This window comes from Leuresthes tenuis, unplaced genomic scaffold (genome assembly GCF_036924035.1).
Source record: "Leuresthes tenuis unplaced genomic scaffold, fLeuTen1.0.hap1 SCAF_23, whole genome shotgun sequence".
NCBI lineage: Eukaryota > Metazoa > Chordata > Actinopteri > Atheriniformes > Atherinopsidae > Leuresthes > Leuresthes tenuis.
The window spans coordinates 21,786,587-21,812,551 of NW_027325377.1; the positions used below are offsets into that span (position 1 = coordinate 21,786,587).

A 25,965-nucleotide genomic window follows, 5' to 3' on the forward strand; every position below is an offset into this window, starting at 1 on the left:
CTGTACAGTCTGTCGCTTTCACTATATCACAATCCTTAATCACTCGCATTCGTAAGCAGGCAAGCGCACACACAGCAGAGTACACAAGTGCTAAAACAAATACTCATTAGCCTCAAATTAAAAGCCTCTTAAGGCTAATCACTAAAGTGACAGAAATCTGCACAGACACCCCATCAACTCCACCCTTCAAACACGCACAAACACCCAACCAAACATACTATTTGACAGAATTGCTAGTAAGATCAGATTACTCTAGCAGTAATGACATACCTGATTCAAACAGTGTTACCAGAAAGATTTTAGAGTTTTAAATTTTCCCTATTTTGTTTGGTTTTAGTTAAACTTAAAAATGATCATATTTTTTCCCTCCTCATCAATCTACACACAAACAAAAACTGTTTTTTGAAATGTTTTCACATAGGATATTTTCACCCCTTTACCAGACACTTTTATCCAAAGAGACTTAGTGGTTTACCCAAACACCCGTAACACATCATACAAGGTTTAGTATCTTGACCAAGGACACATTTAACATATGGGCTGGGCGAAGCCAGCTATCAAATGACTGATCTCCCTATTGGTCAATGAACACGCCAGCTTCTCAGCCATCCCTCTACAGTTGGTTAAGGCACCTCAGGCACTACAGGTTAGTCTGTTTGAGGATGTTCTTACGAGTTTAGTATACTTTTCTTGTGGAAGTTTTTACAGTTACTCTTAGCAAAACTCAAGCTCAGCTAAGTTAAAAGTAGGGCTGGGCACATTAACGTGTTTTTTTTGCGTTAACTAATGAATTCATTACCGACGACAATTATTTGTCTCCCATTAATGCAGATTTTCATTATTTTTTATTGTAAATATCTGTTGCTCACTGGCTTTTATTTTGAAAAGGTCCATTGTGAGTGAGCCTAGTATGTTGCTTACTGCTGCGGCGCTCACAGGAAGCAGTCAGAAAAGAAAAGAAGAACCTTTACATGGCCATTTTCATTTCAAAGTTCTTCCAGAAGGCACAGTCGACAGAGCCAAAGTTATTAGTAAGCACTGCAACGTTGAAATGTCTCATCACCAGAGCACTTCGTTCATATGACTGTACAGTTCCAATAAAAGTGCATTATATGCTACTTTTGAATTCATTATTGGATTTTGCATATAACAATGCAATTAATCATGATTAATCACAGGGAATCACGCGATTAACGCAATTAAAGACTTTACTATTTGCCCAGACCTAGTTAAAAGCCTTTTTTAGGTCTTTCAAGAGATGTTGCATTGGGCTCCAGACTTTGGCTGCTTCACTCCGAGGCTGAGTGTTTTACTGAGGCAAACTCTCTTTGGTCATGTCTTGCTTCATTTTTTTTCTGTTGTTGTTAAAAATCAGGACTGTTCTTTATTTTCTACATCCATCTTGTCCTGTATATCTTGACTGGTCTTTCTCTCCTTGTTATAGAAAAACAACACAGAATGATGCTGCAATCACCATGTTTTAGCAGGTGATGATCAGTCCCTGGTTTCTTCACACACATACTTCAGAGTTGTCGCCATATAGATTATTATTACTTTCCTCAGATCACGTGATTTTTTTTTCTCGTGGTCAGAGTCACTGATGTGCCTTTTGGCAAATGCCCAGCAGGATACCATAAGCCCTTTAGTGAGGAAAGTTTCTCTCTGGCCACTCTACCATAAAGGCCTAATTGGTGGAAGCAGTCCACTCCAAGATTTCTTCCATCTTCACGGAGTCACTCTGTATCTCATTCATTTGACTGATTGTTACCAGTCCAGGTAGTACTCGTTCACGACGTCTGGCTGACAGGTCCAGTAAGTTGTATTTCAAACCATCTCATAATTTAGAATGGAGAAAGTTTAAGTCTTTCTTAGATACTAAAATAGCAAAAAATGTGATCTATCTTTTCCCCATCTGTGCCTCAATATAAAATTGCCTTGCTGATCCTGTCTGATGACGCTGGGTGGAAAACTTCTAGTATGTGAAAAACATAAAAATGTTTTGTGTACAAAGTGAACAGTAAACACATGACTTAGCTGCTGTAATGTTAACACTGTTCGCCCTTTTCAGATTAAATCTATCAATAAAAAGACCCCTGCTTTGGCTGATTGTGTTTATACTGGATCATTTATTGTTTAGTGATATAACACTGCATGCAGGGTGAGCTAATGTGGGATCAGTTGGAAATCCACCTCACTAACTTCAGATAAAATTTCAGTCGGATCACAGAAATATTTTCTAACATAAATCACCAACTGTACCACATTCATCAATGAGGGGCTAATTAAATTATTAGCTCTTCATCCACTGAGCACCAACAAACCAAGATAACCTGATTACTGAAACGTCAGCATGTAACAGAACACAGCTGAATCTTACTGCCTTGCATATGGGTCTTTGTTCACCTCAGCATAGGTGTAACTACTATTGTTTTGATTCTAAATGACCAGTCTGTTTATGAGTTATGGATGGTCCCTGTACAGCTGTTCAAAATAAAGATGTAATGTGCAAGTTGGGATGATGAAAATGCTAACAGTGCTCAATGCCTCTCCAAACAAAACCCTTACAGCTGGCAATTACCTCCATTCTGTTTTCAGACTGAATTCTTTCCCTTGCAGGACATGAAGCTCCACTGTCTCAGCGTTTAATTAACAATCTGTTTCCCTCCCACACACCCCCCTCTCTGCACCATTTCATCTATTACCCAATAGAGAGGGAAAAAAGGGGGATTTTTACTCATTTTCTCAATGTGTGAGCTTCTGCCATTTTATTCTTACCTTTAGCTAATCAAACTTCTCAGAGATCTCCCAAGTGTGTGAGCAAAGTTAGTAAACTTTGTTAAACTTCTTTATTCATCTGGCCCTCTTCACTAAACCCTTTCTCCTCTTCATTTTTGTGTTTGCGTGTTGGTTTTGTTTGTTACTGCACAAGTTTTAAAAGCTATGTAGAAGCAGTGTTCAGGAGCAGTCAGTTGTACCCCATATATCTTGATATACACAATACTAAAACTTTAACAGTACAGAAGTATCAAACATACTCACTGTACCATCATGCATTTTGCAACGTATTTTTAAAGGCATTGAGGGTTGGACATAAAGATGTTAATGTGGCCTCCTACTGAGCAGGATTAATAATAAGGGTAACATTAAAGCTAGATGTCTTAATGTCATTGGCACTAGAGTGTGTGTATCTTAATGCTTATATCTGTGTTAAATAATAGTGTGTAACTCAAAGAATAAAAGCTAGTGAAATCAAAGTCCCTGCCTTTAACAATTCTTCCATTTGAATAAATCTGTGTCATCCTCTGATTATGTTCAGTGTGTCTCAGCAACTCAGACACACGGACGTCAATTGTTACTATTGGCACATTCAATATGCTTAGCTCATGCACAATGCTCTGCATGTTCTCCAAAACCCATGTAAATAATTTCTCTCTGAAGCTTAGCAACATTTCTTTGATAAAACCTTCCTCTGCATTCACCCTCACGACTACCTACCAGTGGATTGTTAAACTGAGAATTATCACACTAATGCAGCATATAAGCACATAGAAAAAAGAAAAAATACAGGCACATATACTCCGACTAACACTATTTTATAAACCTCATTAGCACATGCTTTAAAATTAAAGCTAACCCGTTTCTCAGTGCGTTCTCATTGGCTTGCAGCACAAGTCTCTGAAATCATTGCATGAATGTGTGTATGGCTGCTCAGACTTGCATGTCTTCTTACCACTGAGAGTTGGCTTTTGAATGCAACTACATAAAACTCCAATAACTATGCTGGCTTTTGTTCTCCTAGGTGCAGATTAAATGGTGTAATAAATATTGGGTGTGCTTCTTTTTTTTTTTTTTCTTAATCTCGCTCCAAGTTGAAACTTCTCCTTCGACGTGCTAATGAATCATTGACGACCCCCCACTAAACTGCTGTCCTGAGAAAATTTACATCCTCCCATTAAAATATGCCTTAGAGGATGCAGGTTTTCGAGCGTCAAATTGGCTTAAAAATTTAGGGCGGCTCTAACCCGAACTCACAAAACCGCTGCTCAGACCTGAACCCAGCCTGAAGTGAAAAAGCTTTTGAGAGCACATAGCTGAGTTAAGCTTGAAATTGCTTTTAATTTGCTGATAATGAAACACTGATATGGGCATGGAAAAAATGTGCTCGAGTTGTTTCAGTTTACTGAAATAGTAAATATTTGATTAACATGGTATGAATACACTGAGAACTATGGTTGAGTGCATAGAGCGTTGCAATGAACTTGCTCAAAAAGTTGAGTTCAGTTCAGTATCAACATCAGTGGGTTGATATTGGATATTTACTTTGCGGTATCTTTATAAAAACCTGAATTTAATTATAAAGCTATAACTGCTGAGTTATCCTTCACTCTGAGACAAACATTTGTGTTATTGTTTCAATCTACACCCTGCTAAGATCTGCATATTATTTAGCTTGTTTTACTTTACATTAGTAACTTTACCGTAAGTATTTAGGAGAAGTAGCTGACTGGCAGAATCCAAATCTCCAATTTTGCATTACTTAGGCAATTATTAATGAGCACAAATGGGAAATTGAACAAAAAAAAAAGCAAAACTCAGTTTTAGAGTAAAATGTAACTAATCAATTACATTAAACTGCATTAAAAAAAATATTCAGGGACCAATGCACACACTTTTCAACAACTACCTGGGGCTTCCACTCAGATACTTACACATTTTTTTCCACATATTGCCTTTATATACAGCAATTTCTCTTTTCGGATAGAAGTTGCCGCACATCAACACCATGCATGGTTAGATTATAAAGACTAACTATTTAAGACTATGTAACTTTCTCTTATCTTCCTTTCATATATAGATGGCAGGGTGTGTTTTTTTTTCCCTCCAGTAAATAGATATGTAAAATGAAATGCTCTTATAGAAAATGTGTATGTGTGTGTGTGTGTGTGTGTGTGTGTGTGTGTGTGTGTGTTGGAGGGGCCAGCAGGTCTGTCCTCACCACAGGAGTCAAGAAGTCTGGATTAGTCTGAGCACTTGCTCAGATCATGAAGGACTGTGCTTGTCACATGTGCAAAAAAAAAAAAGAATAAAAAAGAAAGGAAAACTGTTTGAAGATTTATTTTTTTCCTCGACTTGACTAGATTTAATTTTTGTCATAAATTAGGTTCAAGACATCCAAAGAAAGTACAATATTAAGTAAGCCAAGTGCATTACTGATAATAGTGAGTCTTGTAAAAAGCCATAATAATTTTTGTTGTACACCTACTGGCTGTAAAACACTGCAAACAAAGGTGCAGAAGGAATTCACATGAAACCTAGCAAGTGGATATATTTGATCTTTTTCATTGCGTATATTCATATAAATACAAAATTTAACAATGCTGATCTCGTCACCCACACATTCAAGATCTAATGCTTAATTTTCTTGTAATTTATGAAATTATAAGGAAATGAAGTGTGGTCCGTTTCTTCTGCTCAAGACTGCATTACAGTGCATTACACACTTTTTAATTATTGAGGTGGATTTTGTAGAGAGAGCACACTGTATCTTCAGGAGTTCAATAAATGCAATATCGAACAGGCCAACAAACTAATAGCTTGACAGTCAAACAGATCACTATGTTTTGAACTAATTTGAGTGAAAAATTATCAGCTGTACATTGCCATCATAAGCATGGGAAGGATTGGAAGCTGTGTGACTTACGGTTAGCATGCACAACTGCCATGCAGACCAACCTATGTTAACTTACCTTTTTCTTTGAATTATAAGTGTTCTTGCAATAATTTAATGCACGTATTTTCCATCAGTCTGAAAAGATTTACAGCATTTATGATGAAACAATAAGGGCCAACGTCTGCATATCAGATGGCATTATGGACCAAACACATGTAAGTGGAAACAACGTGAAACTCTAATCTTTCAGTATAAGTGTTGCAGTGAAAGCAGATGTGCAGTCTAGGAGCTATGAGTCCCAGGGCAGGACAAGTCTCCAATGAGTCATTCGACTTTCCGGCACCTGTCAAGAATCACCAATACTTCTAATCAGTCAGATCAATCCCACTGACTTCCTGCTAGATGGTAGGAAATTGAAGGTGGAATTGAGTGTGGCTGATGGGGAGAAATGCATGACGAAAAGGGACCAAATCCAAAGTTGAAGAATGAGAAGTAGGATAGATGGAAAAGAGGGCAGATAAGGAAAAAGATAAATCAGAAGATGGAAGGAGGAAATGGAAAAGGACGGGAGGGTGAAAAGATGCATAAGGCAAGGTAGGAGGGAGATAAGCAAAGGATGATTGGATGTCAGACCACAGATAAAAGCACAAGGTCAATGTTAAGCACAGAGATCACAAAGCTAGAACTTGCCCACTTCTGTCTGGTACTCTCTATTCCCCCTGTGCTCCCCATGACTTCTGAGTGTCAATCTGTCTTTCTTTAACTTTACCGTTACAACATTCTTCCCTCAAAGAAGAACTTTCTTTCATTTTTCTGGCACCCCCCCCCCCTCTCTCCCTCCTACACACACTATCTGACAGTAATCAGACATCCAATTACAGTAGTGCCTGAGACTGGGGCTGTGTGTGTGCGCGTGTGTGTGTGCATGTGAATACATGTCTTGGCTTCTTTTCTGAACACAGCCAAACAGCATTAGATTCCTGCTGATGCCTGTAACTCCCCAACCTGGAATGTCCTCCTGTCTACAAGCCTATTTCTGCAGCTGAGAGATAACATAAAAACATGATAGTTTACATGGATGCAAATGCATTAAACGGTAAACACACAATGCACAGTAAGCATCATCAAAAAGAAAAAAAAAAAGCTTGACATTGATAACAGAAACACAATGAATATATCCACTAACAAATAATAGCACCACACATTGTTAAGCACAGAAAATTAGGACCAGTGACACTGATATATTATGATCTTCTTTGCCCACAAGCTGACTGAATTTTCTTGGCTCCTAATAAAATGTCTGTGACATACTTTGGTTAAAATACCCAAGAGAGAAATGACAACAACTCTATCAACCATTCATTTAAGAGGCAAGGACTGAGGCAACAGACCACACCCCTTCTTCAGCCTTTCTGAGATAGGCAAGACTCAATAACCCTTGAAGAACATTATTACTACATTATTTACTACGGTAAATAGCCTGTGGTCTCATTCTGGCACACTTAGAGACTAACATTAACAATTGTTGCTTTTATGAGCAAGGTATCACTAATGTTGCAAGTTTATTTTTATGAAGATAAACCACTATAGTGCTATGTTCAAAGACATGTAATCTCCAATTTCAAACTAACAAAAGAAAAAGAAAAAGAATGCCAATAGAAAGTTCTTCGTTGGGCTATAAAGCATAAAAAAGTAGAGCATCACTAGCTCATTTCTTTCTAAAGTTAAGTGAAATATATAACTCCTGATGAGAATTTTCTATTGAAAAAAGCAGGAACAAAAGTTTCAAATTTCCTCTTCCAAGTTACAGTGAATGCACAAAGACTGGAAGTGGAACTCAGACAGAGATAAAGAGGCTGGATGATTCTTCACTGAGATGTTAGGATGACGTAAAAATCCTTTACAAACCTGAACGATTCATTGAATGAACCCTCTGTAGCCCCAGTGCCACAGTTGTATTTTTGTAGAGTTTTTGAGCTGGAAGAATGTCCCATTAAATACTAGAGAGCACTGGCATCTTACTGACAAACTATGCAATTAATATCTAGCTAACCACCCATGCTGCCTTCACCGTGCAAATACATCCTTTTTTTTTGCAAATTAGTGTAGGTAGACAAATATGCCGAGCTAAAGATCCCCACCTTGACTTGCCTTTGCAATGACCATTGCACCTTTTATTTGAACAAACTTTAAACACAACTGGGATTAATGGATAAAGCACTGGTAAGGGGTAAAATGACTTAGCATACGTTATCGTTCCTTAGTTGATGCTTCGAGGTGCTTCGTTGCAGGTATTATAACATTAAGTCCAAGTTGCTGTTATGTTCTCATTTTATTATAGTAAAACACGTTTTCAGCTATGAAGGCAGAAAAACATTTCTATCCATCTTGTAAATTTGTGATTTGACATCCACCTTAATGATTCATAGCGCCGTTGCTCGATTTATAGGGTTAATTTGTGCTGATGTGAGAGCTGTCGATTTGTGCCATTAATGGACACGTTCCATGTGCTTCACAGCAAATAGTATTTTTTATTTTTATTTTGAAACCTAATTTATCTATCTGACCATTCTTTTCATGATTTAGTTATGGTTCAGTGGCTAATATTATATTTTCCTGTGATATGACAAACTCAGGACACATTAATGGCTCTTCTAGAGAGGCTTGAAAGAAACTATTTTGCTTTTTTGGCAACATTACAATGAAAACTGTCATGTCCATCTTGTATTGAAATTGGCTGTCATGAGACCATTAAAATTGTGTCAAAAATATTTCCCTTGACCTCCAATGCATTAGCACAATTTGGATTAGTCATTAAAATGTCAAAATCATTACAACACTGATGATTTAAAGAAGAATAAATAAACAAAGAGACAATTTTCTTCATGCATTTGAAATTCCTTCATGCATCGTTTCAGGAAAGGTATATTCACGTGGCGTGATGGAAATGTGAATTAATCTGGAACCTCAAAATTAATTTAGATTCTCAAAAATCTTTAACAGACCACATTGCAAGTTACAGCTAGATATACCTACAAACAATGAGATTAATGGCACATGGATTGGAACATCAACCTGACCTTTCTGTGCAGTCTTTTTGTGTGAAATCCACTGAATATCAGTGAAATATTAGAATTTTTCTAGCTAAGGTAATACAAAGGATGTGGTGGGACACATTATGCTGGATCAAATTAAATTAGTTTACAGATCTCCCAGGTATTCCATGCAAATGTTCTGTAATGCTGTAAAGTACTCTATGTCCTAACACAAAATGTTCAACACTGATGATTTCAGAGAACGATGACTAGTTCTTAGAGGATGGTGATAAGAGATTGTGCGTAGGTAGTGCTCAAAATGAGAGACATTCTTTTGCATATTCAGGTTGTTTGTTTGTTGCCCTGTACACAAAGGTGCAGCAATGCTGTGACAACACTGTCTATTTTCTAATGAAGAGAGTCACCACAGCAGCAAAAGCACTCACTTTTCTTCCCCCACTTTCGTGTTCTGTGCAGTGCAAATGCAGCCTGATTGTGGTTGGGAGCTGAACCTATAAAATTACTTTCTCACAGAAACGTTACATGTAATCAGTCAAAATCATTATAGGCCATGGGTAAGCTATTGGAACAACTGAAAATGTTAAGGACAGACTATTAATCTTGATGTCTTAAAAATGCATTTGAGTACACCTTGATTAACTTAACTTAGAAATTAAGAAGAACAACATGATCATTTAACTATACATTTCTTAGTTTAAACTTACTTTTTTCAACTGAACTTACATTTTTATCACTGCAGAATGCAGTTTTTAACAAAAACAGGCTCACTTGTATCCATTATTGCCCAATGATAGTAAATATTTGCTGAAAATACAGAAATATATCATATATTAATTCAGTCTAAATATACTGAGATTTCATTTTTGCCATATCACAGGGCCTTATGGTGATGTTTGGCACTGTCTTTTGGAACAATTTTCTTTGTAGACAGAAAATAAGAAAGAAAAAAAGCAGAGTTGAAGCACAGGAGAATACGTTTAAGCCAAAATGGAGCAGAGAACATTCATCTGCTGTCAGTGTGTTGTGCTGCAGAGAGCACCATCTCCGCGTCTACTAATAAGCTGCTCATCAACATGTACTAACAAGAATATTTGCGAAAGTTGACCTGTAAAACTAAGTTTTGGAGGTATTGCTTATGCCAGTGTCTTGTTACTGAGCAAACAGATTTGATTCTCCCCAGTGCTGCTGTTTAATTAGTGTTACCATAGTTTGGAGAAATATGGATTATCCTTACGATTTCCTACAGAGTTTATCACATTTGTATCTCTGAGAAACAATCAATTCTGCTCTCAATTTCACATATGCATGCAGCTCGAGTCTGCATGAAAGGCTTTTGTAAATTGAGCTGGGGTAGCTGTCTCATGATGGTAGCTCAACCCTGAAAAGGACTTAATACCTGCTATAGATCTGCAGAACTTTTCCACAAACAGGCTGGCTTCATGTATCTGAAATGCTTACACTGGAATACTGTCATATGAAACATATCCTGCGTGGTCATTCATGGTGACAAAACAACATTACCAACTCAAGACCATAAAAAATGAAATCCAACAAGATTTAATGATGTACACTTTGATTCCATTGTAGCGTTCTAGATATGAAATTAATTCTTAAGATCTCGTTAAAAGAAGGGGGCACCACCTACCATTTATGTTGGAAGGAACGTGTCAAAATGTACCGTAAGAGTCGTTACTGAAGTTTAGAATTCTCTCTGAATTGACCGGAATTACTTAAGAAACATGAACATGGATCGATTGTATATGGTCATTTATTTAACATGGAGTAAAACAGCACTCAGGATGTATGGTAATGAGGACATAACACCAAATATTCCATTAAATAGCCCAGGGATAAGACAGATATGGGACTTAATATTTCTATAGCGGTCTCTGGCTAAATACAGGGATAACTTACATGAATGAAAACTTGGTTATTTCAACTCGGTCTTATTTATTACCAAACCACAGCCGAAGTTCCTTGGTAAGTAGACACGGGTAGACCTTCGATCGCCGGATGAGCAAGTCCCAAGCGGACACTTGTGGATTCTCTTTCTCTGGTGGAGTGGTTGCCGGTGGAGCAGCCAAGGATCTTTGGAGCGTGCGGTCCGCTTGAAGGCATCCGATGCTGAGTATCTTCTCCCTTTTATGGCCGAAGGATGCGGGCCGGTGGCTGAGTGGCTTTTGAGCGGGGGTCGAGTCAAAATAACCAACAAAAATGGGGTTTTCAAGTAAACTTGATCAAAAAGGGAATTATTGGTTACGTCTGCCCTGTGGATTTTGCTTAGGAAATGAGCGTCCCAAAAAGGTGACAAAATTAGATAAGCAGAGCCAAAAAGGGTATAATAATATAAAGGCAACTGAAAAGTAGAAATAAGTGAAATAGTCTAAGTAAAGGGTAAATAAAAGTGACTAAAAGAGTAAACTAACTTGAAACGTGAAAACTACAAATCTACAAACTTAACTAAAAACTAACTTTGAATGGCTGCGCGCTTCGCTTTCACTGGCGAGGGTGGAGTTTCGTCTGCCTTTGGGCATCACAGAGGGGCTTCATTCTTAAATTAACTTTAAAAAGTTAATCTCTCTTATCCCGGCATCCCAAAGCACATTCAAAGAATACATTAATACCATACTTATCACAGAGGCATGAAATATAAGCAATGTAAACATGAATCAGTTGACATGTTCAAATAAGAGATGACGATGGATTATGGTGAGTGACCAATTATAAATGAAGACGCATTATACACACGGCTCATTGACTGACTGGTATTCCGTCGGTTGGACCTCCGGTTCATTGTAACACACACACACATTTAATTTGCACTAATGTTGCAGTCACAGGATTATAAACAGGACAATTAAACACAGAATGATTCTAATTCAAAGATTCGCTGTTGCGATCTGTAGATGGCGGTGTGGTTCCACGGCACGACAGTCGGGTCCTACGGCGGAATAATTACTTTCCTGGTATTTTACGTACAGCGTCGTGGAAAGTCTTAAAATGATGCTTGAACTGCCTTTTTCCATATTTCACAGTCAGTAGGTAATTATGAGGCATATTGGTAACAAATTCATTAATCCATCTGAAACTGGCTCTGAAGCTTTTCCTTATTTCCAACAAGGGTCTGTCTTGTATCCGGATGGTGAGTGTCACGTTTTAATTTACAACTCTTTAGATCAGAATGGTAATGTTCCCTCTTGGTACACACCCCACTGACCAATCTGGTACCAAAAGGTGAGCGTGTTTATCCAACCCAGTGCTGGCCGGCCGAGCGGATGTTAATATGACTCCGGAATCTTTCAAAGGTGGAAGGTCCTTGGTTAGAATGTTTTTTCACCCCGTTTCTCATGATTGTAAATTAGGGTGCAAAAGGGTTTCTTTGGGTCTCCCCCCTTTTACTGGTAATCACGAGTACGCTACACCATACTAGTCATCTTTTATACCTAACCAGTGATGCCACTTTACCGTTGAAAGGAAAAAGGTCCACTAGATTTATAATTGGAATATCACGTCTCGTTTTGATTAATGTCTAGTTGTCATAAAGATAGATGATATCAACTTTGCATGAAAACACTATTAAATGAAAGACAGTTTAGTCCCCCTCTGTTAAAAATTCTATAAGATGTTTTTTTGCCTGTATTACCGTGTATAACGTGAAAAAAAATCCACCATTAATGCTATGGCTGGGAATTAAAACTGCAGAGCACAACCTACAGAAAGGTAAGGTCAGACAGACATACCACACTTACAAAACTGGAGGGACCGATTCCAACTTGCAAGGTGGGATGAAATAAGTATTCTGCATGTGATGTGGGGTAATGATGAAGTAAGAAATACACTTGAGCTACAAGGAAAGGGGAAAACTTAAAATTGTCCCATTTGTAGCTATAAACATCGATTTTCACAAAAAAAACAATATAGTTTACTTAAAAGCATAATTTTAGTGCAAGAGATATATTACACTGAAAAGAAAGGAAGTAAAGTAGAAGTATGGATTCACTTTGGCTACTAAAAAATTTCTGAATAGCCGGAACGAAGCAGTTTGCACTTCTTTTGGATAAATAACTGTTCTCAAAATGAAGGGATTGATTCAAATGCATTATTCTATTACATTTTTTACCATGTTTTTGTTTCACCCTCCTCCAAGTAAAATATAATCATGTTTGGGAGATAAGGCTATTTTTCAGCAAATGTTGTGTTTTTGACTGTCGATTTATAAAGCAGAGAAAGTGACCCCCAAAGGGCAGTTTTCTACATCATGAGATTAATGGTTTGGTGTAAATCAGTGGAAAACATATTTGAAATGTTGCACAGTCTGTGTTTGCAGTGTCTTTCCGGTCATATCCGATAGCAGTGTTTTATAATCCCATGTTTGATATGATGTGGAAATAATCAAACTGGTTCTGGTTTTAACTAAATATTCTAGTAATGTTGGATAGAGAACTGAAGAGAGCTTAATATGCAGCTGAACTTTTATATAAGACAGAATGCTGTTTGGTCAAAAGTAAGAACCACAAAGCTGTTTCTTCTTTTACTTGTACTTCATGTTGTTCCTAATGGAGATAAAATTCATCCTAGCAGTTTCCATGAAGTTTCACAAATACACCAGGCAGTAACACGTTTTATCAAGTATACCCACCAGTAGGGATCCACCAGTTATGCATAGGATGCAACTCGTAAAAAGCCAGAATTTCAAATCACCACCCTTGTGCTTGAGCATACACACAAACAATACTTTATCAACCTTCATCTCTGCCAAATCATCAGGATCATTCAGACGGCAGTTGGAAAGAGGTAAATGAAATAAAAATCGCACAACAGAATTTCAATGAAGTCACTTGTAAGTAACAATTATGGCCTTAGCAAAACACAAGCTCGCACCTAAATTAGCTATTCATAGATAAGTCAACACGGCACACACATGCAGCCAGTCAAACAAGCCAGACCATGGCAAGTTCAGCCAGTAATTACTAGTAGTTACTGTTAGAATCTGCCACAGAGCACAATATATGGACAACATTATGATCTTTGAATAGCAATGACCACAGAGGCTCATTGCTGCTGATCGCATCTGCGTAGGAAACCATGACGCTTAGGCAATAAGAAGAATAAGCCTGGCTCCCCATGAATACATTAAGGGGGTTCTGCATTTGCCTGTGATAGTATATGTGGATGCCTCTCTTAGGAAAAGGCCTTTACAACTGACGCTGACAAAGGCCACTGTGCGTCACTGCAAGTGCCTGAAGTTAAGCAATTTATCGGAAATATGCTTTTTTATTCTAAGATTGTAGGTTTGAGAAATGTGTGAAAACAACCTAGTTGTTTGATTTTTGAAGTGAAAAGAAGCAGACAGAACTTCTGAAGGAAACAGACATTAAATAATTATGCTTTGTTTAAATGTGTTAACTTTTTCTTTCATGAAAATTATAAAGTAACTGAAATGCACAAAAGTGATTTATTTTTGTCTCACTTGCCAGTTAAATGGCTCTCTACCTTGTACTTTACAAAGTCCTCTTAATATAATCAATTGGTTATCGTGTTGGTCATCTTACTTTAAAAAAGTGATTGTTACAGTTACAAACTTTTTTTGTAATTCAGTTCTTAGAGTAATTAGTTACTCAGCAAAGTAACTGATGTTTTTTTTCATGTTCTATAAGCTATTACGTTCTATAACATCTTTAACGTCAAAGATGTTTATATTAACCGACTGAAGAATATAAACATTATATACGGTATTTTAGAACATTTGGTATTTAGTCAAGACTGCAGCCTGCCATATGGCATGCATAGAAATAAAAATATATAAAAAATAAATATTGAAAATAAAATTCAAGTGCAAAATTAAGAAACACGTAAACTTGAGTACAATGAAACAAAGGAAAATCTGTCCTTTAAGTAGTGCAAATCTCTGTAGCTGTATTTTAGGCCTACTGCACAATAAACGGAACACTATCTATATATTTGGGCTCGAGGTTGGGTTAGCAGCAGCAGCAGCAACAAGTGTCATGTTAGCATGTGTTGACGCGAGGTGCTTCATAAGATTCGAGTTGCTTAAGGCAGACGTGGATCAAGTATTTTTTCCTGGACATAGCGTACATGTTACAGAAACATTCTGTCCTTTAATTAATATGGGTGAGAAGTATTGCCGGTACTTACAAGCTGAGAACGCTACCTTTGAATTCCTCTGGCTCGTCGCCATTGTCACTGTCTTGTTGTGTTTGGTAGTCAGAACGTGCAGTAAGACAGTGCGAGCAGAGCATGATCCGCCTGCCCAGCCAATCATCATCGCATTTGCAACAGTGTCATCATCCCCACCCCTGCTCTCTCCAGGCAGCTGAAGTGTGGCCAAAGCCTGACACGTTGCGCTTCATTCAACGAAATTGTAGTAACGCGCCACTTCACATTCTCAGTAACGGCGTTGCAACAATGGGAAAAGTAATAAATTAGATTACTCGTCACTGAAAAAAAAAAAAAATTAGTAACACCGTTATACTCTAACGCCATTATTACCAACACCGTTAGTTATGAACCACATTTTCAGTGGTTTTAAACACTGAAATAACACTGGAATAGCATAGCACCACAAATAAAACAGGACTGGTGAGGTGGGTTCTCACTGCTGTCTTAGATACACTCAGTGCTTAAAAACTAGATAAACATAGGCTAAAATGCACTGAACTGATTGATTTTTACATCATTAGCAACATCTTAGAGAATTCATAGGGTCTAACCCAAAACAGTTCAAAACATAAAACCCTTTATTCTGCCCAGGTGCGATATGAATAGACTCCAATACTTTATTTGGGTACTGATGTTGCACGCTTTGTTGGCATGGGGATATGCTTCTTATGGTATTAATGGATGAAGTCCTTTATGCCAAAAGGTCAGGAGACAAGATGGACAAGAAGTTTTACCAGACATGCAGAGGTGGCGATAGCAGTTATTCGAGGTTGCACTGCTTACCTGCTCAGACCTTTTTACAAGCAAAGTCTGCCAAAAGAAGGGAATGTACGTTGTATTTTTCAGAATCCAACACGGCTTTTTCTGCTCATCAGGTAGTAAAGATAATACCTTTGAAAAAAAATTCAAGGACCCTTTTGAGATTCAAATTTTTCTTTTTCTTCCAATGTGACTCCTCAAATATGAATACCTGAAAACTATCCAAAACAGAGCCTGTTCTGCCATTTTATTTAATCATTTCCAAGGTACTAAGCAAACGACTCACCAAGCAAAACTGTGTAGAAAGGTGTTATCTACTATTTACACACTAAAATCAATAAATACAATTGTTATCTACAGTACCGTTAAAAGAAACTAGGACAGCCATATTTGATCGATTTGGTACTGAGGCCTTCATTTAGAACCTCCCTACTTTCCTCTGCACACTTTTTCTTCATTGATCACTTTTATGATTATTTCCCCTTGCTTTCTACCATCAAAGACATGGTGCACATTTTTCAAACCATCCCTGTGTCCCTTCATCTTTCTCAGCCTCTGTGCAATCAGTGTCACACTGTGGATCCTCTACCTCACACGACCCCATCCCCACACATGTTATGCCTCATGTAGAAGACCTATCCATGCTCTGGCTTTGTCTCTATACCATTTACTCTGTGGAACAGACTTTTACGTGCATCTATTCTAACTTTATTCACAAACATCATTCACTCTGTGTTTCTAGTGCTTATTATTGGTAGCATGTGTTTTTTCTTTACTCCATCTCAATTACATCGTTCACTGCAACAGTCAACAGATAGAGAAGAAGCAACTGAAATAGACACCAACTGGGTGAACCACCTAATTATGGCCTTTATATCACCATCATGCTGAAAATATTAGTTCTTTATTCACTTGGCGGTGAACTAGCCACCAGAGCATCCACTTGTGAAGAGAATATCCATTAGGGTAAGAGTAAGATGGCCTACTTTCAGTGCATTAAGCTAACGAGAAAAGCATGTGAAAACAGTTTCTTCACAGAAATAACTTGACAAGAAAGACTGATTAAGTGAAAAAATAAGAATAAAAAAAAACAGCAAAAGAATGTGTGCGCACACAAATACATGAACAAAACAAGCAGTGACATCTCTCAGCATTTGCTGAACTTTGGTTTATCTGCTCACCGATATGTCATTGGTTTATACATTTAGTGAGTGATAGGTTGCGCTGAATTGTGAAGGATGGCAAAGCCTTTTGGAAAAAGGTTACAGAGAGAGTCCACTGACATTTACTGAGTACTTAATAAGTTGAGTGTGTTGCAGACAAACAAGACAGAGAACGAAAATGTACTGTGGTTGAGTAACTACCCACAAACACACATGATGTGTTCTTTGTCGAATGGATGCCCAAATCACAAAAGGTGTTTACACGACAGGGGATACATGCATGTTCTACTTTCAACCACTGCCAGTCTGGCATGTTGAAATAAAAGGGTCAGTTACGCCTTCACAGTTCAGCCAGAAGAACTTAAAACAGGTTGATTGAACCCTGACAAGAAAATATGGAAGAGAAGAGATTTAAGTTGTTTTACTCATTACAAACTACTTGGTCTCCTTTCTCTAGCATACCAAGTGATGACACCTGTTCCCTCTGCAAAGCACTCAGTGTGCTAGCACAAGGAATCCTCCACTGATATACATTAATATGAAAGTTATGTAGGGTGCAACAGAGAAAAATGCATAATTTTTGTATTTTATACAAAGTTTTTTGCTCTGCAGTTAGTTTAAGTGAAGCAGAAGAAAGATTTCCTTCCTCTCCAGACTAATTCAAGAGATCTTCATTATTTAAGTCCCATTGTCATGGAAATTACCATCGAGACTCACAGATATAGAAATACAAAAGTAGCTTTTATTAGCATATTTTTTTGTCAGCTTCCTAGTTCTTGAACAAAAAAGTTTGCCAATATACCCGAGTTGTGTTAGGTACAGAGAGCCATCTGCTCTTAACATATAGACAGAAACAATACAAAAATAAAGAAAAAATACACTTCATGTCTGACATAAAGCAACAGATTCAAAACTACCATAAAGGAAATTTTAAGTTACTGTATATGATGTTGAATTCCTATGAAAACTTTTTCATTTGTACTGAACTTAACTAGTCACAGGATCAAACACTATAAGAGAGATGTTTAGCAAGCATAGTTCTCCATTCATGGCAGAGTGTCTTCTTCAGTGCAACAAACACAATATGGCCTTAAAGCCAAAGGCTCTTTGAAACCACACTTAAACTAAGAGAAAAGACAAGCTCGTTTCCAAAGGCCTGCACGTTGTTGCACTCATCTGCAGCAACATCAAAAATGCAAAAGTCCTCAGATTTATACCAAAAAAGACACACCCCAATGGAATTGAATATATATTCAGGACACCTCATTCAAGATTTCAATAAACATTTTATTGATATTTATAAGAATTATTTTCTTAACGTACATTTACTTTTAAAACATTCTTTAAACTGCACATAGTTGTGTTACTTGTGAGAGGAGTCCAGGTGTTTTCTTTTGCCTCAGTTTCCATTTAAAGCCATAAAAGTCATCCCTTACTGTGCTGGGCGCCCTTTGACCCTATAATCCAGGGAGTGCGAGACTGATCTGCTCCTGTGCGGGCACCCATGCTGCTTAGGGCCAATCAAGAAGCCACATAACACTTATTTCAGCCCTTTCCTCTACAGGAGTGTCAGTATCCAGCCATTGATTCTACCATTCTTTAATCCAACTCTCTCAATATATTAATCTCTTCTCACTCTCACTGTCTACCCTCTGTCTCCTCTCTGACTCTCTACTTCAGTCTTCTTTTCTCCTGCTGCACACTTATCCCATTCCATTTTCTTAACCTCCGTACCAATTTTTGTCCTCCCTCTATCCTGATTTCACCATTTATTCTTTCTTTAGAAATTATCCTTCCATCTATCTTTTTCTCAGAGGCCCTTGCGGCAAAAGCTCCATAATTAAATCCCAGCAAGCTATATTGTGTTGATTAAAGCTGTTACAAAGGAACTAAGAGATAGCTCAATGGTGCATTGCCTGTGCCCTTGTTTCAGCCATCGTTTAGTCTGCCTTATTTCCTTTCAGTTTACATATACCAACTACCTAGTTCTTTCCATTTCAATGTCCCTCACCCTCTCTCCCTCCCTCAAGTGTTTCCAGGACCTCTTGAGCCATGTTCACCTCGATGTACTCAATGTAACTCAACTCAGTGTAATTCTGTCAAAACACATCTGCCCCTCAAACCACTTTTCTTGAGCCAATTACCCTGCACCTTACCAAAGAATGTTGTTAATAGCAACTCTTTGCGGTTTTCACTGCATTGAGTTTATCATCAAATAAAATATTGTTTTGTATATTAACGGATTATACAGCTAAAATAAAATAAAAGCAAGGAGCAAGAAAACAGCAAAACATTTTTCTTCAAGGCAAAATAAAGAAAAAGGAAATCATAACCCGAAAGAAAAACTGATACAATCAGGTGGAAGCAAAATGTCCAGAAAATATGCTTCCTTTCACTGAAATATAAAGCAATAAGCTGAAAGCCTCCCTAATAGTGAAAAATTATTGTTCCATTACTATGAACAAAAAGTAGGTGTGAAGACAAAAAAAAAAAAAGGAAATCAAGAAAAAGGAAACTTAACTAAGTAGCATGAAGCAAAGGAAGTCATTTCAACTTTAAGATAAGAGCAAATTAGAGAAAGAAGGCGGAGGGAACCAATTCAGAGGAGAGAGCAATTTCAAAGTAATATGCTGGGGAAAAACTGAATATATCTGCTTCTATGTTGAACACAGAAGAATATTGACACAGGAAATTGTTCCCGAATTAGGGATTTGAGCTGTGTGTCCACATGCAGGCCATAAATTTTAGTATCATAATACAAGCGTTGATCTAAGCTGTTCATCTCCCTGCATCTCTGCAAGACACAGGCAGGAGCACACAGACACAATCCATGCAAACATGTAGTAAAAACTGTAAAACTTAGGTAAACATATCCACCCATTTAGCATACTGCATACATGTCTGTGCAAACAGCCATATAACAGCGCAAGAGAAAGACATTTCCATTATCGGGCAGACCTGGCGGGTATTTCCTCCAGAGGTCAAGCCTCAAATAACATTACATTAACAGAGAGGTAGGTGTGTGACAGCTTGACATTGCTGCATATCAACAGTTTCTCTTTCAATTACTAAGATGACAGAGAAACCACAAGCAATCTAGCCAGGCATCCTCAAGGGGTGCCTTGAGGAAGCTTTAGAGGCATATCGCCTGTGTAGCCATGACAGAGCAGCGAGCAGCAGCTACACGTAAAATTAAGTTTTCAATTTATCAGGCTGTTTAAACTTAGTCTCAAAATAAAGCACTCTGAAGTTGTTTGAATTTGGTTAAATGAAGGCTTTTTAAATGCCACTGATGATTTCATCATTAGCTCATATTTAACATTACGCTCTAATGACAGCTTGTCAAAAGTAACAATGTAATAGCAATTACACGGTTGTATTTACATTAAATTACTCTGAGGACATTTAGCAAAAATACCATTCACTCCACAGGTGCATAGTTACTACTCTTACGCAGACAGACTTCAATGGTATGAGCTTTCGCCCAGTTACACTTAAAATAAACATTCTATAATCCGTTGAAAAAAAAAAAAAAAGTATGTCTTAAAAGTGTTGATGCAATGAGAACTTCTCTTCAGGCTTGAGAGGTAAAAGCTCCCAAATGTTGCTAAGTGTCTGAAAAGGAGATGTACATATGTTGAATCATGTCTGAATGGGTTGACTCAGACTGAAAACAGTAGTTTTCACTCTTTCACATTGAAGAAAAGCCTACAGCTTTCCAGCGATAATTACGAGATTAAAGTGTTCAGAAACTAGAAGTGTTCTGATTATGTAGTTTGTAACATCTTATAATGCTGGTGTGTTTTGGGAAAAATGAGCAAAGGCAATCCTAAGAAAGTCATTACATTCCTGCATCAGCAGAAATCAACCCGAATTCTAACCTTTCATGCCATATTCCACTGGGTGTTGTTTTACTGAGCCCACAACTGCCGTGATGCTTCTCTCCTTAATAACAGCCAGCCAGGTTCAAATTTAGAAGACTACCAGGTTTTGACAATATATCAACACAGTTACTGTACATATAAGTAGGTTCCACAGTGGCCATCCATAAATGGGTGGTTGTGTTTGGCTAACAAGCTAAGCTTACTGTAAAAAATATTCACCATTTTACACCTTTATGTAGCTGCCTTAGTCCATTCATCCATTAGCTATATTTGTTTTATCCAGTTAGTCACTGCATTAACAGGGCTAACCAATGGAGCTGAAACAGCCATGCAGGCTCAAACTCATAACTACAGCTAAATATATTGAGATTTGCAGAGAACCGTAATTTTGTCACTCAAACACAATTGTAATACGAGCTCCATTGTATTCTGACTTGATGCATCAAGTTGTTACAATGAGCATCACTCAAGTCAGGGTAGGACCCAGTAGAAGACTGACAAGGGGTTTGGTACGCCTGCAGTGATGTGGACACTTTACCAGTCTGTGGCTGTGAAGAGAGAGCTGAGATGAAAGGCAAAGCTGTCAATATACACATCAATCTATATTCCGACACTCACCTATAGTCACAGGCTGTAGGTAGAGACCAAGAGTGACAACACAAACACTGGTGGCTGAAATGAGCTTCCTCTGAATGATAGCTTGGCTCACCGTGAGGTACAGAGTGAGGAGACTGGTTATCGAGGTGGGACTCAATGCTACTCCTGCATATTGAAAGGCACCAGTTGAGGTGGTTTGAGTGTCTGGTCAGGATGCTTTCTGGATGCCTCCAAGGGGAGGTGTTTCAGACATGTCCCAGTGGGAGGAGGCCTCAGGGCATACACAGGGACTCGCATGAAAAATCATTTCTCGTGGCTGGCATGAAAATACCAGTCGTGTAAAATTACGTCACATAAAGTGGAATATACAATCAAAAGCAATATATAGAATTCAGGATGATCATTACCTGATCAGTACTTGTGTTACAGAAAATGATACTGTACATACTTTGGATGTTTGATGACCAAGTACTGAGGTTAGTAAGACACTACAACTGCCAAACCTTTTTTGACTTGTTATACACTTGAAATTAAGCAGGAAATTGTTATGATTTAAGAAGATGGCAGCAGGGCATATCTGCTCAATAAATTATGTTTGCAATTTCATGACTATCAGCTGGTAAAGGTGTAAATCAGTTCCACCACAGAATTCTTGCACAACTTATTTAAAATGAATTAAAACCAGCCTTTAGTAGCCCCCAAGTTTTGGGGATTGATATGTGGTACTTGAGGCCTGGAGGCTAGGGTATCTACAGACTCATTACATGATGCTTTCTGAGACATTCAGTCAAGTGATTGTGCCACAAAATGAATCAATAACTTGATCAGAAAGTCATTTTGAGGGTTATTGGTGGTCTGTGTAAAAAGATTGTATATCAGAAGCCAGAGGTACAGGAAAACACATGACCCAGCCACTTCTGCAACACCCCAAATCAATAGCAGAATGATCAGGGAAAATATTGGCAACATGAGAACGCGATGAGCAACACTCTCCCTCAGCACAAAACAATTGAATGGCAATCTATCTTGGCTATAGCCAGGAGACACAAACAGTCTGTCAGGCAAAAGATGACTGGCTACACACATACATAGACATAAAGCACCAAGTTAACTCACAACCAGAAAAATCTGGTGTAAAAACAATACAATGGAATTATACAAATCTTCTTATAAAGCTACCAATTCATCTGGTTTGGTGTTTGAAGGGCACAAGCACTGTATGTTCACAAATGTGCACTATGGCAAGATACGACACCTATTTGTCCCCACAGAGGTTTTCAGTCCCCTAACTCTCCCTTATAAAGAGAAATAAAAGAAAAAAAGAAGAGGGGACCAACCCCACCCCACATTCCTTTTGGGACCCCTTGGGCAGCTCTACTTCCTTGCAAACAGCTGCATGGCTTCTGGCTAGTAAATAAAGAAAAAGGGAGTAAGCGAAAGTGGAGGGAAGGTAGAGTGGCAGGAAAGAGGAGAGAAAAGCAGAGGAGGGATATATGATGGAGATGGGTGAAGGCTGAGGCTTGTAAAAGACATAAGATTCATTAGACATTCACACTGTGCACTGGAGAGCCCTGATGCATCACAGTAAAGAAGAGAGAGGATTACAGATGTGGAGAGTGGGTCGGGTAGGAGCAGAGAAAAAAAGAAATGAGGGGGAGGAGTAGTAAAATGGAAGGAGGGTAAGCAAGTGAGCAGAGAACTGGGTAGAAAAGCAACGCAAGGTGAGGAAAGAACTTGGGCATGAAAGCAAAAGAAATAGCAAGAGAGACCAGTACTGAGACATCAAACCTGGAGATGGGGAGTGAGAGGGTAGACTGCTGTGTGGAGGGGAGAGATGGGAAGCAGAGAAAGAACAACTGAAAGCTAGAATGCAGGGAGAAAGGAAGAAGCAGCCAGGAGGAGTGCTGCGGTGCCATAAAATGCCAGCTGTATGCCACTGCAGTCTCTCCCCGCTCATTGCTGCGCTGTGTAAGTTATCATTGACTGCTACCTGACACACAAAAACAAGCAGTCGATTCTCCTCACAGTTTACAGCATGTTCACTGATTACTTGGATTTCCTTTTCAGATCTTTATGAGCCGAGGAGACGAAAGCAACAGCAACATTTACTGCCCACTTGTGGGCATAACAATGAGTATAGTCTGTGTGTGTACTGAATGGTGCAATGCCAGTGTATGCGTTTGTTGTGTAAACCTGTGAATACACAGTCCTGTTGGGTTCATTTTATAAGTACACTTCAGCCTAATAAAACCTTTCATCGGGACAGATGCAGAGATATTTAATGAAAAAAAAAAAAAAATTGACATGTGGCATTAGGCAATGCCAGCATGAAAGCTAATTTACAGTTTGAAATAAAAGAAAGACCAGAAATCTTTATCACATGAACAGAGTTTTAAAAAATTAATGCAGCATATCATTAGTTTTGCATGGAATATAAAATATGTACATCTGAAATTACTGCTGATCATTTTCTCTAAACTTTTTAGATTAAATTTCTGTCTTCAAGGCAGCTGCTGCTTTAATTCATTTCCTATATGCTACAGAAATCAACGTTCAGAGACTTAAATCTTGCTTGAAATAGGTAATCCATCACGATGAGAAGTTCAATGCCTCTTATTTTTGCTGCCAAAGATGCATTGTCACTGTGCGGTAGTGCATGTCAGCAGGGACAGATTTGAAGCTAATGCTTTTGGGGACAAAATGACATTGTTGATGTCAGAATCAGGTGGTGGAAAAAGGCATTTTCATGCATGAAACGGCCACATTCACATTCTCCTTCCCAAAAAATATAAGTAAAATCATCCTTCTATAAATCCTCTGATGTCTGAGCATCCTTGTCTGCATCAGTAAGGACAGTTGACAATATAATAGCCTCAGACATACAATGCTATTGGCGTGTCACTTTTAGTGGTTTCTGGACCATTAACTTGCATAAAGCTGCATTTTGTTTCACAGTTCCAGGCTTTGCCATCTTGTTAGTTTGTTTATCCTTACTTCCTGGAGAGTCCAGGTATAAATAAAATTTAATGCAATTCAAATAAAACCTACTTTCTAACAATTGTAACTCAAGTACAAAAACAAATCCACACAAAAAGATATACTTTGTGGCTAAAACTGTTCGGTTTTGTCAGTAGTTGCTGTAGGCTGTAGATCTGTCTCATTCTTTCTCATCTCAATAAGGTTGCTCTTAACTCTAATGTGATGAATTGTCCTTCTCTGGTAACAGATTCACAGTGAAACACACACAAACTATCCTGACTCGCTCATACACTTAAACAGTTACAAAGTCAGTTACAAGGTTTTTTTGGTCTCTCGAGGAAGCAGAATTAGTTTAAGTCATGCATGCTTTAAAGATTCATTGAAAACATGGACCCATTCAGATGTCTGGCACAATAACAGCAAATACCACAACTGTATGATCAAAGCTACAGCTCCAGCTGTAATTTGATTCATTTAGTGAGCAGTTCTTAGAGTGATATAAAAGAAATCCAGAAGTAATAAAAATGCCACAAAAATATTTTGGATTTTGTGACCAGCTCTTTGCTTTTATTCAACTTGAATGCATTTGGCAGATTGATATCTGTACAAATCAATAAAATAAATCATGTCTTGACAATAAGACTTGCTAACTTGTTGTCTTTGTCATGACACATTACAAGTAGGAATGGGCTGGTTACCGGTTTCAAGATAGACCAAGGTTTTAAAAAGTAAGCACTGAAATTGCATAAACTGACACTCGCTGTCCCCATCACCAATCAGTTAGCTGCGTATGTCAGCTGAAGGAGGCGAACACCATAAACTTTTCCCACATTCCAAAAAAAAAAAAAAAAAGACAGAGTCAGCTGTTTGGGAATTTTTTGTTTACCAAAAAAAACTTGAAACAATCGCTTGGAGGGTGTAGATAATCCAATAAGCAAGGAATGCTTAGGAAGAGCAGTAGCCAGAGGAGGCAATACTCTAAATATGATTTCACATTTACGGAATATCTGCTCATCGCTCTATGCCAAATCAAAGGCAAGACTTTTTTGAAGGGAACATTTGGAAACATCTATGAAAGTTGACATGTCTAGTTTTGGGGAAATAAATAGACTATACCACAGGTTTGCTATTGAGGTGGATAACACTGCTAATCATCTTCCTAAGAGATGACAGAGATCAGAGACTTATTTTCTGTAAAATTTGTACTTTTACTTTAGTACTATAATAAGCTGGTATCACGATGATACTTTTAAGTCTGCTACAATTACGTACATCTGTTCAAAATAGTTATCGCACATGATCAAAATCTCATATTCTTGATTACAATGTTTATCTCTGTAAAACTAAGTGGAGGATCTGCCTTGTCGGGACATATCCCAACTCATGAAGTGGTCCTCAAATTATCTTATTTTGTTAGGGGAATCATTTATAATATCATTATAGTAAATGTGAAGTGCTAAGTGAGTGGCATGGTGGCTTAAATTATAATTTGATTAAAAGAGATGCAGTTAACAGAAGAAATGCACTGTTCCATTTGTCTTCACAACTGTCCGATTGTGCTCCAACTACATTCTGTGGGTTCTTCAAATGTTTAATTCATGCATCCATGTGTCCTCTGCCATCACGTTTTTCTATCCATTACAAACCCTCCAACCCCTTGACCACCATCTGTTCAA

At 38.0% G+C, this 25,965-nt stretch overlaps 1 protein-coding gene across 4 annotated transcripts in view; it reads right to left on the reverse strand.

The window, feature by feature from the left end:
* The window catches only part of grm8a (glutamate receptor, metabotropic 8a), a 217,385-nt gene that overhangs the window by 67,017 nt on the left and 124,403 nt on the right, over window positions 1-25,965 (reverse strand). The window lies entirely within an intron of this gene.